A 9,403-nucleotide genomic window follows, 5' to 3' on the forward strand; every position below is an offset into this window, starting at 1 on the left:
GCATAGACCTGTCTGTGCCTCAGTTCTCTGTTCTGACATGTTCAACTATGAATACGGTGGCTATTTTCTTATCAGGCTAAACATGATTGAATTCATGTAAAGCCTTGAGAAGACTGGTGCTTCCTAAGAGCCCTAATGCATTCAGTCATTAACTGCTTAGGAGAACAAGGCAGACTCTTAGCAGTGGTTGAATACAGACAGAGAGCTTGCATGGCTTTAGGAAAGTGAAATGGAGAAGCTCACTTTATTCTTCACACGTGGTGATCCTTTTCCTCTTACAGAACACATGTGAGCCGGGTGCCCGTGGCTCACACCTGTAAAATCTTGGAAGATGTGGTTGACCCCAGACAGGTCCTCAAATCCTAACACAACCTCCTTCCTCCAAGTTTTCATCCCTGACACATAATGTGACAGTTTCCTCCTAACCAAGCCTCCGTGAAGGACAAGTTCAATGGTGTGAGCTCCTTCCCCAGCATCTTCACACTGTCAGAGGACTCATGGTGTACCTTTCTGGCCAGTTGACTACTCCCAGTGACCAGTAATCAGCTTTGTTCCCGAGCTTGCTCAGGACTCAGGACATTCAAACCAATAGCCACAGGATGGCTGAGCCAGGAATGAACTTCCCTTCCACTGACACAGCCTGGATGAGCATGAGTGGGAATGAACTGGGGATGGGGGCATCTGACAGGTGCTTCAGTGGATGAATGAGTGGAGAGAGTGACCCCCACTGTCTCACTGACCATACTTTCCATAGCAATGTGATCAGGGTGAACCCACGCCTGATAGGAAGGTGCAGTGGCTGCACCTGCACAGAGTGGGCACCTTCCTGCTCACATCCTTCCTCACCACGACTCAGTTTCTACAAACTCCTCATGCCTCCCTAGACCCTGCAGGGTTGGGGAAAGTCTCTTTCCATATTGTGGAGGAAAAACCCATTATATCTATGTTTCAAACTCATAGTTTTACAGTTTTGTCAACCTTAAGGAGAAATCTTCCTCATCCATTCCTTCCATGTGTAGGGGAAGGATTCTAACAAATCGGACTTTGGTTCTGTGTTTGCGGGTCATGGGCCGAAGCGCCGTGTTTGGCCAGCTTTGGGAATCACAGTACACCCGTGTCTCAGGCGAGCGTGGGAATAGTATTAAAGTGGGTACCCTAGTTGGAACCACAGATGGAATTGGGAAGCAGATGTTCCCTAATTGCAAGGAGAGGGGAGGAAGTGCTGTCATCTGAGGACAGGAATGTGGGCAACCCAAACAGTGCACACCCGGACAGCGCCCCCAGCATTGTCCATCTTTCCCATTTCTCCAAGATGGGAAATCGCGGAGGACGCTATGTTCAACTCTCTCAAATTGCCAACTGCTAATGCAAACTCTTCCACTCACAGGGTGACGGGAGGAATAAAAGGCAATATGCTAATCAGCGCATGGCCTTGGTGACAGGTCACCAGGGGATTATCAAATACACAACACAGCCTCACTCCCGGTTTCCACCATTGCTATCCAGACATATCTATTTTTACATGTACAAGCGTGTGATTTCTGAGCACCTGTTTTGTTTCAAAACAAAATCACTTCCTCCACATTATTATATTCTGTTAAAAAAAAGTTATAGGAGTAAAGGGACCAGCCCCATCATATATAGTTGATAGTGTGGACGCGCAAAGTGAACATCTGAGAATAAGAAGTTTCTTCTGTTTTTTATTGTTAGATGGGAAAGGTGCTGATGTGTTAAGAACAGTTGGAGAAGGCACATCTCACACGTGCCCATCAACATGCAATCACCACGGTGAGGAGCTGCAGAAGGATCTGACATTCCATTCTTTATTAGAAAAGCCAAGCCCACGCATTTCTGCTCTTCCTGAGTCACTAGACACTTCTAGGTGTGCTACTTTCACAATTTCTTGATGGAATTAAAAACATATGGTGGAAATGAAATTTAAGAAACTCAGTGTCCTCACTGAGAGACATTGTGAAACAAAACAGGTGCTCAGAAATCATTGTGAAACTATAGAAATGGGTTTCTTACCACTTATGTAAGTTACCTTTTGTCTGCATGCTACTAAGTCTATGTACTTAGTTCTGTCTCAGGCTCTATCAGTTCACTGAGCAATTTTACAGGGATGCAGAGAGTGGGATGATAGATAATGGAGACTCTGAAGGGTGAGGCAGTGGGAGGGAAAGGATGATGGGGAATTGGTTAATTAATTCACGGTTCATTACTAAGGTGATGGTTACCCTAAATGCCGTGACTTGACCACTGCACAATCTATGCATGTAACAAAATTGCAAGGTATCCCATAAATTTGTACAAATAAAAAGAAAAAAATAAATCAATGACACAAAAGGTCTATCCAGGGAGGATGGTGGACACTGGCTCCAGGAAGGTTTCCTCTGAGTCCTGCATTCCTTTCTTGGACCCAAAGGGAATGGATTCCAATGTGGAAGAGGATGAGCTGGTGGACGGCGATGCAGTTCTGTGACCAGCAGAACCCTCAACAGGTACTGGGAGGCTGTCGAGTTGAGGTTTCCTCTCTGTGTTCCCAGAGAGAAGCAGGTTTACTAGGGTCAGAGCCTGACCTGGATTCCCACCTAGAGGCAGCCTTTCTTTCAGTGGCCCTGGGCCCCCCAGGTAGAATTAGAGGTTTCTGCTTGGGTGATTCTCCAGGGATGTAACGCAAAGGAGGGGTAACAGTGCCTCCAAAGAGACACTTGTTTCTAGCACTGGGTCCCTGGGTCACCATGGCATCCTCCGGCTAGGGGAGCCGCACCTGTTCAGGCTGAAGCTTCCCCCCATAGGGTGTGTGGTTCTCGGGCCCCTCTCCTTCCTGCTGTGCTGCTGAGTGACACAAAGTTGGAAATCAGACCTGGGGTCGCCTCTCTGCTCCCAGAGCCCATGGGTGCCGCTGAAACTGCCAACCTCATGGAGCTGGGCTTGTGCTGCCCAATGTGGAGCAGAGCTGCTCAGTGTGGGGCCAAACCCCGTTCCCAGTGTTGGGGGTGTCAGAGGCAGCTGTAGAGCCAGAGGCAGTGGGTGCCCCGGGAGATGAAGGAGGGACAGCAGAGACCATCTGGGTGCTAGTGTGGGTGACGAAGATGGAATTTGTAGATGACGAAACTGCAAAGCTGAGTGTGTTGGGCTGCCCTGGCAGGTGGGGCCTGGAGCGGAGGTTGCGGCTGGAGCTGGAGCGGGGCTACCAGATCTCCAAACCGGAAACAAAGAGGTCAGAGGTGGGGGCTGCAAGCTGCTGTCCATCAGGAACTCACTATGCTGGCCGGGTGGTGGCCGAAGGGTTACTGGGAAATTGTAAAGTTGGGGTGAAGCTGCAAGACCTCAGTGCAGGAGGCTCGTGGTTTCCCTGGTGGAGGCCTTGCTGCCCCTGGGGTGTGTCTGAAGGGCCTGGACAGATGGGAAGAGGCTCCCACTGGAGCCAACACGAGGCCTTATAAGGAAAGGCTGGGAAGGGGGAGTGGTGTTTATGGGGGTGACTCAAAGCTAGGAGCTGGCAGTCCATGTGTATTGCTCAGCGAGATAGTCAGTCTGAGGAAACTGCCTTCTCCATGACTCTGAATGCATACAATTCTGAGAAAGAAGACTATAGAGACAGTAAATAGGACAGTTTTGTCTTAAAAATGGGACACTGCTCCAACTAGAGTCACGATGACTGAATGAGCTCCCCTGACTTTCAGCAGTCCCTCCCATTGATTGCTTTTCTGGATGAACTCGGTGTGGCCATTGTGGGTTTTTCTGACCCACTGTGTTGGTCCAGCTGCAGAATAGATCGTGCTGACTTTTCAGGTACTGCTGTCAGAAGCAATATCCTCCCAAATGCATTTCAGTGAAGACAACTGTTGACCTCCTGCTGGCCGAGTTCCATAGAGAAATTCTTGCTAATTCATTCACAGTTGAAACTCTCCATCCTCTTTTTCACCCGTTGCAGGACAAGTCACCTGCATCTGAGTTGGGCTCTAGGAAGAGCTTGAAGTTTGGTTTGCCCTTAAAACCTAACAGGCTGATTGTGAGGTATTGAAATGCGAGAGGTATTGAAATGCGAGATTAAAATATTACCACCAAGACAAAAGTATGCCAGATTACAGGGTCTTTATTATGCCGGCGGCCACAGAGGACTCACGTCTCCCCAACCTGTGGCCCCGAGCTCTGGGGGACCGGGGGTTTTTAAGCTAAAAAACCACATCCTGGCCTGGATTTAGGACCAAGAGGGTGAGGGGATGCAGGGCAAGCAACTTTACAGAAGCCAAAGTCAGCAGTTATTGCGAGGAGAATGGGGCAGTCGTTACAACTTATTTTTGGAAAATAGCTTTGTCTTGTACAAAATGGCGTTGCTCAAGTTCTAACTCTAAGCCAGCCGTACCACAATTGTGTGGGCAAATACCTGCCTTTATATTAGACAACAGCGAGAGGCACCATATCCTAGTGAAAAGAGCACAGCGCCTGGAGCCTCACTGGCTGGGATGAAATCCTGCTAAGGAGCTCTAGATACTTGGGAATGTTATCTGTGGTGGGGCAGCAAACCTCCGTGACCAAAGGCATGGTGCTTGGAGTCTGACAGCCCCTGGTGGAAGCAGCTGGAGGGCACAGGAGCTTCCAGCAAAGGTGAGTCCACGTCTGTGTGCTCTGTTTTCCCTTCTCAGATTCTAGAAATGCAGGTTATGACTTAGGGGGATGAATGAAAGAAATTAGTAATTAATGATTTCGACAAAGGCTGAGGGCTGCCTCCGTGCTGAGAACAAGTTACCCTGGATCGCCTCACTCTAGGAGTGGTGGCAGTCAATTTGTTATTCAGTTCCAAGGCTGCAGGAAGGATGTCATTTTTGTGTGTGTGTGTGAGACAGGGTCTTACTCTGTTGCCCAGGTTGGGGTGACATGGTGTGATCTCTGCTAATTTTTGCAGTTTTTGTAGAGATGGGGTCTTCCTATGTTGCCCAGGCTGATCTCGAACGCCTGGGCTCAAGGGATCCTCCTGCCTCTGCCTCCCCGAGTGCTGGGATTACAGATGTGAGCTACCCCGCCTGGGTTCTGATTCATATGTTCATCTCTTGCTCGCACTCTCCTGGGAGGTGGTGAAGTGACTTCAGCCCGCAGCGCCTCACATGGCTGCTCCTGCGTCGTAGGGTCAGGTGCACCTGCTGCTGGCACCGCTGCTGGGTCACCGGGAGAATGGACCTTCCTCTACCTCAGCTCAGAGCATAGTGATGGCTTGTGACTTTCTTTCCCAATAGAACTTCAGATCTCTGAAGGCAGGGGCATGGGCTTGAGCATTTGTACTCATGGTTTGGTTCAAGGGGTGACAAAGCTGGAATACAATACCTCTATGCGTGGAAAGGTTATCACTTGTTGCAATCAATAGGATTTCAGCTCATGGAAATTCATTCCCTTGTTCACTTTCCCTCTAGAAGTGGCCATGGCTGGACTCTTACAAGAAGCAAGCAGCTGTCCCATCTGCATAGCGTACCCGGAAAAACTGGTGTCCCTGGAGTGTGGATGCACCGTCTGCCTCAAGTCCATCAATTCACAGCAGGTGGAGCCCCATGGGCAGGATCTATTTTGCTGTTGCTGTTCCATGGTCTCTGAGAAGAACAAAACCAGGCCCAATCAGCAACTGGGGAGGTTGGTTTCTCACATCAAAGAACTGGAGCCCAAGCTGAAAAGATTCTGCAGATTCACCCACAGATGTGGAAATCCCACGGTAAGGAATCTGTATACTCTGTCTCTTTCCCATAACCACACCGGAAAAGTCACTTGTGCAATTGGCTTCCCATTCCATATGGTGATTAGCTGCTGCCTGGCACCTAAAAATGACATGTTCCTCCAGCATCAGCGATTCTCAGCCCTGATAGCGCAGAGAATCACCTGGTGTTCTCTGAGAAAAAAATCCTGATGCCCAGGTCATGGCCCAGACAAGGGAGTCTCAAAAACTTAGTGTGCTCCAATTACCTGGGGAGCTCGTTAGAATACAAATTCCAAACTGGAAGATCTCAAGGTTGGTATCCCTTCATTGGGGACTTTGCTGAGTAGCAAAAACACAGAGCAACTGAATTTGAATTTCTTTCTAGCTGAGGTTCCCAGGACTCTGACATTAAGACTGCCCTGATAATCCTAATGTGCAGTGAATGTTGGCACCCATTGCACTAAGCGGCCTCACCCCAGGGTTGGGAAGAGTTTGGAACTGAGCGCCTCTGGTGTTTGCTCCTGTGTGTGTGCAGCGAGATGCATACTCTGGTCCCCCCATCTGTGCCTCACGGGCTTCAACAGTGACCCTGGTTCTGCAAAATACGATCAGACTGCATAACTCTGGAGGAAAGCGACATTTAAATGAAGAGATTATGGTCAGCCTGGGCAAATTACACCTCTAAATGGTGGTGGACTCCTGTGACATCCCAACACTGCTGGCTTCTTCAGGGCTTCTTCCCTGACATTCACGATCTCTACTCGCCCACCTACCAATACCTGACTGTCTCTCTGCTGACAGATGGAGGAGAGGTTCACGCTGTCCCAGCCTTGTTTGGAACCCTCTTCCTCCTTCCTTGTCCATGTCCACTCATCTCATTTTATTCACTAATTCACCGTCAAACAGCAATCACCTGATGTCTTATTGTAATCTATAAAATCCACATTAGTGATCATATTCATTTTTTCACTTGAAGTATAATATGTTCTGTAGATTTTTTTTTTTTTCCAGAATTCTCTGGACAATTTTTTTTTTTTTTTTGAGACAGGGCTTTGCTGTGTCACTCAGGCTGGAATGCAGTTACACAATCTAGGTTCACTGCAACCTCCACCTCCTGGGTTCAAGTGATTCTCCTGCCTCAGCCTCCTGAGAAGTTGAGACTACATGTAGCTGCCACCATGCCCAGCTAATTTTTGTATTTTTAGTAGAGATGGGGTTTCACCATCTTAGCCAGGCTGGTCTTGAACTCCTGACCTCAAGTGACCCGTCCACCTTGGCCTCCCAAAGTGCTGGGATTACAGGTGTGAGCCGCCGCGCCTGGGCAATCAGCTTCCTCTAAGCCAGATCACACGGCTTCCCTTGCTTTCTTCCTCCACCACGAACACTGACGGCTTCACCTGTCAATCACGTACCCAATGCCTTAAATTATACACCTCTGTATTTGCTGCCCCTTCTCCCTACAATCAGTCAACAATGGCTAACAACTTAAATACCTTTCTCTTGGCTTTTAAATTTACCATTGTTTTGCTTAAGGCCTCACCTGCCATGTAGGATGGAAACCATTCTTCCATCTAGGCCCCCCTCCTCCCCCGGACTTGGACCCTCTTAATGTCCAGGACTGGCACCTCTGTCATTACACTGTCAGCTGCAGAGATATCCCATCTGCTGTCAGAACTCTGCCCAATTAATTTGTTTACAAATGTAAAACAAAATTAATTTGTTTACAAACGGAAAACAAAAGCCTGGAATCATGCTCTAGAGACTGTTTAAATTGGAGAAATAAAATGTGGAAACAGAAACATTTCATTTAATATTGATCGCTCGCATTGTCTTAATTATCACTCATTTGTTCATGCATCAAGGTGGTAGAAATTGGGTCATGATATCTGCCTTCACAGACCCTCACTCTAAATGAGGAAAAGGCCAATGAAGCAAACACATGACATGGAGTAGAATAAAAATTGCTACTGTGAATAAGAGTCAGGTATCACCACCCAGGTGCGCGGTAGCTCACACCTGTAATCCCAGCGGGTGGATCACCTGAGGTCAGGAGTTTGAGACCAGCCTGGCCAACATGCTGGAACCCGGTCTCTAGTAAAAATATAAAAATTAGCCAGGTATGGTGATAGGCGCCTGTAATCCCAGCTACTTAGGAGGCTGAGGCAGGAGAATCACTTGAATTCAGAAGGCAAAGGTTGCAGTGAGCTGAGATCATGCCATTGCACTCCAACCTGAGCAACAGAGCAAAACTCAACCTCAAAGAAGCAGAATTAAAGAAACTAAAGACAAGACATATTTGGGACTTTGCAATGGGGGAGAGGCATGGACTTGCCTTCTGCCCATTTGCTGAGCGACCTGTTTTCCTTTTCACAGTGAATCTGACCTTGGATGCTGACACGGCCAACAGTTTCCCTCTCATTTCTGATGACTCAGGAGCATCCGATGTGGGCCCATGAGACAGAATCGGCAAGACCTTGCTGAGAGATTCCATTCGTCCTGAGTGTCCTGGGCTCCCCTCGCTTCACCTGTGGCCACCACTACTGGGAGGTGGATGTAAGAACAGAATGGGACCCGAGAGTCTGCAGAGAATCTTCCACCACAAAGGGAAAATCCAATGGTCCACAGAGCGTGCATGCTGGACTGTGCGTTTGAGAGCTGGAGGCTACGTCTCCGCCAGCACGGTGCCTGTCCGCCAGCGCGGTGCCTGTCAGCCAGCGCGATGCCTGTCCGCCAGCACGGTGCCTCTCCGCCAGCGCGGTGCCTCTGACTTTTCTCTTCGTAGACCGCAAGGTACAGCGAGTGGGGATTCTTCTGGATGTGATCATGCGGAACATCTCCTTTTCTGATGCTGAGGGTGGATCCCATGTCTATACATTCAGGAGAGTCTCTGGGGAGGAGCCACTGTGCCTTTTTTGGCTCCTTCAGTTCCCCCTAATGGTGATCAGGGTGTACTGAGCATCTGTCCTGTGATAAGCCCAGCTGCTGCTGATGGGCCAGTCCATCCTGGGGAAGCCAGATAACCCTCGCTGCAAAGAAACAGGATCAGAAAATTACTTGGTGGGTAGACCTAGGAACTTTATGCTTGGAAAAAGCGTTATACAAAGTCATAGGAGAAAAATATGGGACATTTCATGATTATAATTAGTGTAATTTGATTAATTAGATTATAAATTGAGCCCTGGGCCGGGCATAGTGGCTCATCCCTGTAATTCCAGCACTTTGGGAGCCTGAGGCGGGTGGATCACGAGGTCAGGAGTTCGAGACCAACCTGGCCAAGACGCTGAAACCCCATCTCTACTAAAAATACAAAAATTAGTCGGGCATGGCAGTGTGTGCCTATAATCCCAGTGACTCGGGAGGCTGAGGCAGAAGAAATAACAAAATAAAATAATCAAATAGAATAACCACTATTCTACTCGCTAGAACCTGGGAGGCAGAGGTTGTGGTGAGATCCTGCCACTGCACTCCAGCCTGGGTGACAGAGAGACTCCATTTCAAATAAATAAATAAATAAATCCCTGAGTATCATTATTGTCACCATCCAACTCATTGAATCTTATGTTTCATGTCTTGTTTCCTATAGAAACATCCTATATTCTGGGATCCATTTTCAAATACTTTTTATTTCTGTAAGTTCAAATTCATGTATTATGGAAGTTATGAGTTAAATAAACATTTGGATATCACCTCAGGTATTATGTGATTTTCTAAATA

General features: G+C 48.1%; 1 non-coding gene and 1 pseudogene across 1 annotated transcript; one reads left to right on the top strand and one right to left on the bottom strand.

Annotated features, from left to right (window-relative positions):
- Positions 1–1,704: 1,704 nt before the first annotated feature.
- Positions 1,705–1,808, bottom strand: LOC119473598. Its single transcript, XR_005202805.1, has one exon. It is a non-coding gene; the product is annotated as a small nucleolar RNA U13 (small nucleolar RNA).
- Positions 1,809–4,583: 2,775 nt separating this feature from the next.
- On the top strand, positions 4,584–8,709 carry LOC108315216 (annotated as a pseudogene).
- The last annotated feature ends 694 nt before the right edge of the window (positions 8,710–9,403 follow it).

The sequence above is a fragment of the Cebus imitator genome, unplaced genomic scaffold (assembly GCF_001604975.1).
Source record: "Cebus imitator isolate Cc_AM_T3 unplaced genomic scaffold, Cebus_imitator-1.0 Scaffold169, whole genome shotgun sequence".
Classification (NCBI taxonomy): domain Eukaryota; kingdom Metazoa; phylum Chordata; class Mammalia; order Primates; family Cebidae; genus Cebus; species Cebus imitator.